Source organism: Lolium rigidum, chromosome 6 (genome assembly GCF_022539505.1).
Source record: "Lolium rigidum isolate FL_2022 chromosome 6, APGP_CSIRO_Lrig_0.1, whole genome shotgun sequence".
NCBI lineage: Eukaryota > Viridiplantae > Streptophyta > Magnoliopsida > Poales > Poaceae > Lolium > Lolium rigidum.
In genome coordinates this window covers 337670192-337678530 of record NC_061513.1, presented here as the reverse complement: position 1 = coordinate 337678530, position 8339 = coordinate 337670192, and the positions used below count along the sequence as shown (strand labels likewise).

The 8339-nt window shown below is 41.3% G+C and overlaps 2 long non-coding RNA genes across 2 annotated transcripts; both read right to left on the bottom strand.

The window, feature by feature from the left end:
* Window positions 1-658: 658 nt before the first annotated feature.
* Window positions 659-2263, bottom strand: LOC124668194. The gene is made up of 3 exons (XR_006991597.1): window positions 2149-2263; window positions 1137-1248; window positions 659-772 (listed from the first exon to the last, which is right to left on the bottom strand). It is a non-coding gene; the product is annotated as an uncharacterized LOC124668194 (long non-coding RNA).
* A 156-nt stretch (window positions 2264-2419) lies between these two features.
* LOC124668192 lies at window positions 2420-6838 on the bottom strand. The gene is made up of 3 exons (XR_006991596.1): window positions 3187-6838; window positions 2730-2805; window positions 2420-2644 (listed from the first exon to the last, which is right to left on the bottom strand). It is a non-coding gene; the product is annotated as an uncharacterized LOC124668192 (long non-coding RNA).
* Between the last annotated feature and the right edge of the window lie 1501 nt (window positions 6839-8339).

Below are 8339 nucleotides of genomic sequence, written 5' to 3'. Positions count from 1 at the left end.
CCATTGAAGGCCGTCATGGACAGTGAGCAAGGGGCTAGAGCAGGAAAATGGTGAGCCCGCGGATGTCGTTGCAGCATGGCCGGTGAATATCACACTGGACACTGGTGGTGGAAGACGGCAAGAAGCGAGGGACAGTGGCGATGAAGCTTCGTCCGAAATTGATATTCCTCTTTGTTTTCTCTGTGTTAACAACATCCTCCCCTCTTGTCCCTGGGCATATGAATATCACACAATCAAAACATAACTAATAGTGATAAACCATGTTATCACTGGATAAAATATTAGATGCCCCATATCATACCTCCGATTCACTACTTCTTTGGGCCCTTGACAGCAACATCATAGCTAGATCTGCAAGAGAATCGACAACATGACAAGAAAGTCTAGTAACAGTATGATCAACATATATACCTAAATTGCTCACAAATTCTATGACAAAAGCATGCATATTTTTCAAAAACATGTCCTCTGAAAAGATTTAGAAATCCAAGATAAGTGGTGAAGTTCTGAATGCTATATCCACTAAAGCTATATAGTTTTCCTAAGTTTACCCAGAACAACATGTTTTAACAGAAAGGAAATGAAGGCAAAAAAATACATATACAAAATACGCATATACATGAAAGCTATTAGTCCAAGTTCTCTTCTCAATTTGGTCAAACAATGTAAAGATTCAATGCTAGTTACCTTTTGAATGGGAGACGCCATGAGAAAATGGAATTACACAAACAAAGAAATCATCTGACTTATTTGTTCACACAAGATATTAGACCTGCAATCAGGCCACTAAGACTGTAACTTCCAATATATTTATATTGACCAAAAATAGGGTTACAGGTAAAAAAAGCAAGGGGGAAATATCCATCAAAAATTTGAGCCACCTTTTCATTCATGACCATTCCAAAAAAAAAGGAGCATATATGTGAATGCCTGGTCATACATTAATGTATAATGTATCCATCGGGGGTTCAACAACATGCTTGCAAATATATTTCTCAAAATTACAGTACTAAGATCTAATGGTGTTACAATATGACTTGCATCATTGCCTTTCTTAACTATGATTAGGAGTAAATCACATGTGTAAGCACCCTCAAAATCACATTTATTTACGTATTTCTATCGTAGGAACTCACCTTCTTTTGAGATCCCTAGGATCAAGTTTTCATCTTTGGGATCCCCATAGCTTATCAAGACACCAGAGCACCTAACTGCCCTTTATGATGTAAGAATGGTGTTTGCGTTCACCTGGCATGAATGACAAACCTCAAATAGTAAGATTCTTTACCCGATTGATAAAACATGAGTAAAACATAAAATAAGAAACCACAAGGAGAAACCTAAGTACTAAATAAGTAAATTTATGCATACAAAAAATTTATATTTTTTCTATAAATGGACAAGAGTAAAACATGAAATATGTGACTTTTACTTCAAGTGCCTACGCAGTATCAATCTTTCTACAAAAGTAGATAATAAAATATCAATTTATTAAAATTCCATGACTCTTGCTGCCAACAAAACGGAGTTTTTAAACGCCCTCAGTAGATGAAGTGTCAATCTTTCTGTCAACCATGCATGAAAAACACAACGACAAATCTCGCTTCCCAATTAACGTGACCGGCAACATATTATGTGCCGCTTAAAAAAACTGAGTGCTGTTGTGCTACCATTAGAAGCCTTAGACACCTAAGTTAATTATAAGAAATAGTAATCACATAAAACCAAGTTGCGTATGTACCAGCTTTCTCTGCCCTATTTGTAACTATGATTAATCTATTCTACCAATATGTGCAAGCCAAAGAATTTGGATAAATGGAAGAAGAGGTGCATCGTACATTCTCAAATAGACCGTAAGTGGTCAGTTTCTCTATTCATGTTATTTATACATTTTGGATCATACCAGAAGAAAAAGGAATCATATGCCTGATTTATAGCCTCCAACCTATATTGCAACCTATTGCTACCCTCATCATAATAAGAACTGTACCAAAAACATGAAATAAGAAATTTTGGTGGTCTCTCCAAGTGACATTTAAGATAAATTGTGTTCAGAGGCAACACCATAAAGTAATACATGTATAGCATAGTAGGAATGAAAATAAACACTGATAGGGGAACACAATAATTTGGTAGGAAGTACAATACCGGCATGATGAGATCCTGCCTGTCCTGCCCTGCATCCGCGTCACCCTGGGCGCTGGCGGTGGGGACTCGACTTGGAGAAGACGCGTTCCATAGCATTGTCGGACGACGCCGAGGACAGGACGCGGCGCAGGGGGTGGTCGGCCATGGCGTGGAGGAGCCGCGTCAGCGGCGTCGACCCGAGGCGGCGGCTGACACGGCCCCCGCCGACCGTCTCCTCCCAGCGCTCCACGCAGCAGCGCCCCACGGCCGCTCTCCCGATGCATGGCGGCGGCACCCTCGCTCCGTCCTCGCTCACGTCGGCCACGCCCTGTTTGGGAGGACATGATGCGGCGCGGATTGGAGGAGGAAGGAGATGAATGATTGGAGTACAGGAGAGGAGGCGGGGATTGGGGAGCTGCCTCGATCTAGGTTTTCACTGCCTCACAGAAGGAGGGTGATGCGAACGAGCCTGTGTGACTGCCTCCGACCGGCAGCCCCCGCACGTACAAGGTCCCATCTATGATAGAATCATGGGAAGCTGAGAAAATGCAAAAAATATTTACAGATCCAATGGCTAGGGTGAAAAACAGGAGGGAATTTACTGGTCGCATGACGAATCAACGCTCACGATGAATTTGCCCCCCTCAGGTGCCTCCACCACCCTGGTATTGCAGCTTCCTTTATAGAAAGAAATGGTAATGTCAGCTGCTGTAAATGCAGTAAATTGTAATCTAAATTAAAGTAGCACCATGCAGTTTCCACAAATAGTGAACAGAAACAATTCTTCAAAGAGCTAATCAGGTAACCAATACATTTGTTTTCTCAACCTTCTGGCACAAGGTTTGTTAACTATTCCTTGATTTTAATGCATTAGTCTCTAACCTACCAAAAAACATTTTCCACTCTTTCTCATATATATGAGGTTCATTATATTTTCTTCCTGGATGGATATATTGGAAACAAAACGTCCACACTCTTTGTATAAAGAAACAGCGCATGAGTATCCTTACTTGAACAACCTACATCAGAACACACAGGAATTCTTAAGATGATACTCACCGTTTGCACCTCCATGTGGCATTGGAGCTTGGCCTTTGCTGCCATAATAAGTAAATAATATGTTCCAAACTCTATCACATCTTCACATCAGTTGGTACAACTTGGTAGAGCAGCGGACTTTCCCCTTCATGGAAAAAAGTTAGAAGAGTTCAGAACTTAAACATGTAATAGCAGAAATTAATAAACCTAACCTGCAATTCAGTGAGACAAAGTCTTGGAAAGAAGTTACAGGTACTGAACAAGAAATATAAAGAAAACTATGGATTAAACAATAACTACGAAGATGAAGTTTTCTAGAAGAAATCGTGGTTAATACGTCATGAAGGATTATGAGCACATCACATTATGAGAGCGGAAAATCCGCTGCTGCATTGATAAGGCGGTAGCAAGTTTACAATAAAGGAAAAACTAAAATATGAAAGATGATAACACACTTACTTGGATTAGTATCAGCACAAACAGAGTTCAGGTAATAAACGAAATGAATCGAATAAATTTCAAATAAGTATAGCATAAATAGAGAACCTGAATATGAGCAAACACCAAAACTTAGCTAGAGATGATGATGGCAAGGGAGAACGCGCCAATCTACCATCGTATTGGTGCAGGTTCATGTGACAAATTCTTTAGCTGAAGCTCAACTAAACGGTGAGGTGGACTGAACTGGACATCAGCACGGGGTAACCGAACAGAGGCTGCAACTCGGTGTGCAAGTGTATATTAAAATGAACTGCACCATTATGCTTCTCTGGAGATTAATAAACAGCCACAACCATTTCTTTATCCTCTAAAAATAAAAAAGGCGGTACTTTTTCTTGCCAATTCAAATTAGGTGGACATTAGAAAAGTAGGACATACGTTCTTTATGACATCATGGGACCTACTTGAGAGTGGAAAAGCTATGCTTTACCACAATTTATAGGATGAACAAAAATACATAGGAACAGGAGTGGGGGAAACGACTATATACCTTAGTATTCAGCAACTCAGTTCTCTCAAAATGTTCCTAAGTCATAAGGAATTACTAAGTAGGAACTAAGCACCAAAAAGCATAAACAAAAAAATATTGGTTCATTTATTAGACATATGCTTCATAAATCTCGGAGCCTTCAGTTTGTGTTGAATCTTGAGTCTCAATAAATTTTCCTGTAAACAAAAAGTGAGCTGATAATCTCCTGCAATGGAACAAAGAGCTAAATATATTAGCATCAAAGTAAACTGAGTTTGGTTTAGTATTCCATAAGAAAGTTGTTGAAAGATGGAGGGTCAAATCAAAGATATATAAATGAAAGACATAATATCAGATGAACATGACATGTGCATGATTAGTCGTATTATTAGGCAATACCAGCAACAGCAAGTGCATCCATATTACCACCAAAAAAATATCAATTATTTTGACTGCAATGAAACTGATCAAAGCAAAAATACCAATTATTTTGACCCACAACAGACTACTCCTTTGGAATCACAAAAGGTCTGGCTTGACTACATTTCAACAGTAAATTTTTAATTTGGGGACAAACTGCTCAAGCTTGATCTAAAATCAATTTGAGTACTTGTTTTTTGATGAGTAAAGCAAGCTGCTTGGGGGGGAACTTGCTCTGCTTATAGAATAGGGTTGGGGAAGAGGCGACCAGGACAGCGATGGGCGAGGGCATGGCCGAGGGAGGGCGGCCAGCACTGGTCGGCCTGTGCCCAACACCTCCTTCACCCAACGCCACCCCAAGAGCCGCTCGCTGCTCCTCCACCTGCGGCCTAGCTCCGCCCTCGCTTCTCCTCCTCCTCCGGCCCAGCGTCGTCCCTCGCTGCTCCTCCACCTCCGGTCCAGCGCCACCACAAGAATGACCTAGCACAAGAGGAGTGACAAGGGAATAAGACTTACTTTCATGCGACAATCCCAGCCTGGAGTAATGGCATACATCCCCCTTGTAGTGCAAGGACCAATGTGCAACTTGCAGTCATACACCCTCAGTGACTGCAAATGAACATATTCAGTTACAGAAACTTAATTTGAGAATGGATTATAACCAAGAAAACTATAAATAGTGGAAAGCTACCTATGTAACTACACTTTTCACCACGGCTGTTTTTAGAACCTGTTCATAACAGCATGGGTATTTCTTTGAAATGGTTCTTCAGCATATGGTCCAAATTCACTCAACAAGTTAAATTTTTTGCAAATCATTTCTTATCCATAAACCATGAAGCAACTTAAGTAACTTCAATCAAACATACAATGAACAAGAGAAAATAATTGATCTACCCAAACTGTGAGACATTGAATCACAAGCCTATGCACGAACAACATACATCTACTTCCCATTCGGTAATTGCCTTAAACGCAAATAAACACTATTCATTTGTTTATCCATAGGAGCAACAACCAAAACCAAGTTTGATTGTTATATAATACTCCATTAGCAGACGGAGCACCTTATTGTCATAGAGTTGGCACCGTCTTTGCAGATCAGTGATAACACCAAAAATACTTCAATTTTCCTCGTTGGAAATCTCCTATCTCAAGGTTTAGCCAATTAATCAATATGTTATTTCTCTCAGACGAAAGAAATGGTACATATTCAGACTTCAGTCCAAACAGTCTCGGTAATCCTTCAGCTACGAAGGCAGTAAAAAACAAAGAAATGAACAATACAAGTCAAAATCTAGAACAAGAATGCTTCTAGCGCTATAAACTCAGTACCTAGACAGCATGTGGAATGAGAGCAGTACCTAGACAGCATGTACCTGAATCTTGGCCTAGCTCCATATATATTCTCGTCAGGAACGAGAGCATGTGGAATGCAGTATAAAACACAGCAATATAAGAATTTTGGCCTAGCTCCATATATATTTTTTCACCATGTATCAGAGCATGTGGACTTCAAAATGGACATGCCTTCCAAATGACATAGGAGAAGCCGAGAAGCTGTACACAGTAATGTGCATATGCAAATTAACCCACCACTACACACATTAAGAAAAATAAATATGCTAGCTAAAGTTCAAGGAATATATTTTGTGGAAATTACAAGCAATATCATTTGAGTGCAAAACTTTCCTGTTTACACATCATCAATGATAGCAGATATCTTACCCCACTGTGGTATTGCAGCTGCACTTCCACGTGATATTATCCAAGCACGGCCCCTTGTCAAGGCATCATTGTCAACCTGGTGAAGAAGCCTCAAGGTAACATAGTTTAAGCATGATCCAAACATGGTGCTAGGCCCCAACACTTGCGTGCCCCAACCACCATCTTCATTCTACATGGATAACATTACATACAAATTGTCATGTTTCTCTGTACCATCAAATAGCAATCAGCATTTAACAGAAGGTAACTGGAATTGATCGGCATGGCTGATGGTTGTAAATATAGCGACAAATCTCGTGTCGATGTTCTGTTGATAGGACAGTATTAAGTGATCCAGTAACATGCAGAGCAAATATCTGGGAGAAATAAATAATCACCATAATGTTATCCACAGAAAAACCATGTTATGCAACTCTTGATAATTAATTCAGGAATATTGGAAACTGAAGATTAAATTGAACATGCCTAATAAGTGTCGCTGATTTAGTACAAAGTTGTTGTAATAAATCAGCGACACTTAATATGTATCGTAAGGAGTACATAACTTCCAAATTTTTCTTAAACAAGTCACACCGAACTAAATGCACATTTGGAAAGGATCAAACCCCTGAAGCTGCTTCCCAAGTTTTGCTCATAAATGCAGCAAAAGCAGAAACATCAGAAATATCGAATTTGAAGTTGGCAAGGTGCACAATAGGTAGTGACCATGCTACTAAATGACAATAAGTACATTCTATATGTATCCAACTGCACATAACTCATTGCCTGATAATGAGACCAACAGCAAAGCTTAAGGTGCAAACTGAACTACACAGATATTTGTTCCAGATCACCTAAAGGACTATCTTAGTTGCGCTTTGTCCGAGCACAAAAAACATATAAATTTTCACTCCATAAGATCAAATTTGGCTATTTGTTTTACTTCTACCACCCAACCTATGTAACTACTTTCAGACACAAACCTTAATAAATATTCAGTTCTCACATTTCATCTTCTTGACATCCGAACAAATTTGTGATGGGCAGGCTATATGCCACAAACCTATAATGCGGTGTGTCATAACTCCAGAAACTAAATGCTCCATGGGATCGTAATTAATCTTTAGTAGCAAACTCTCAATAAATGTCCTGAATTACATATATCAAAATGCTTGCAGATACACAAAATATTATTTTTATAGACATTTAAACATCCTCGTACAGACATTTGCACAACCAAAACCTTCCTAAATATCGAGTTCTGGCATTTCATCCTCTTGACAGCCGAACAAAAATGTGATGGACTGACTCTATGCCACAAACCTATAATGCATCGTATCATAACTCCAGAAAATAAATACTCCATAGGACTAAAGCAAAATCATCTCAGGGATAATATGTTCCACGAAGTAGTCAAAATATAGTGCCCTTATCGTAGATTGTATATTAAGATAACAAGCAGTCTGAAGATTGTCCCTATCCTAGTAAGGTACAGACAAGAAACATTTGCCTATGTGACCAGCTCTGCCAACTCCTCCATCTCCGCAACCCAAGGCTCCCGCTCAACCACATCCTGGCCACCATGGCCGTGGAGCCAGCCATTTGCTTCTCTCCCGTGCGCCGTTGAAAACAGAGAGGAGGGAGAGAGAGAAAGGGGAGATCCAGACCTTGACGGAGCCGACCTGGGAGAGGAGCCAACAGTGGGCCGCCGCGGATCTCGATGCCTCCCACCGGTTCTTCACCTGAGGTGGCTGCCCCGTGCCAGTCCCCCTCCGGCCGCACCCGTCGCCTCGGGTCACCGCCTCCGTGGATCCGCCCGTGCCGGGCCGTCTCCGGCCACGCTCGTCGCCGCCGCCGCCGAACCGCCCCGCGCCAGCCCGTCTCCGGTCGCACCCGCCTCACCTCCAGCCGACGTGGCTGCTCATGCGGGAGGAATCCTTTGCAAGATCTCGAGAGAGAAAAGAGATGAGGCGCCGCCGTCCCGTTCCTGCCCTGCTCGCCCAGATGAGCCGCCGCCGCCCCCATTCCAGCCCTCCTCGCTACTGGTCCGTTCCAATCCGGTCGCTGCCACCATCGG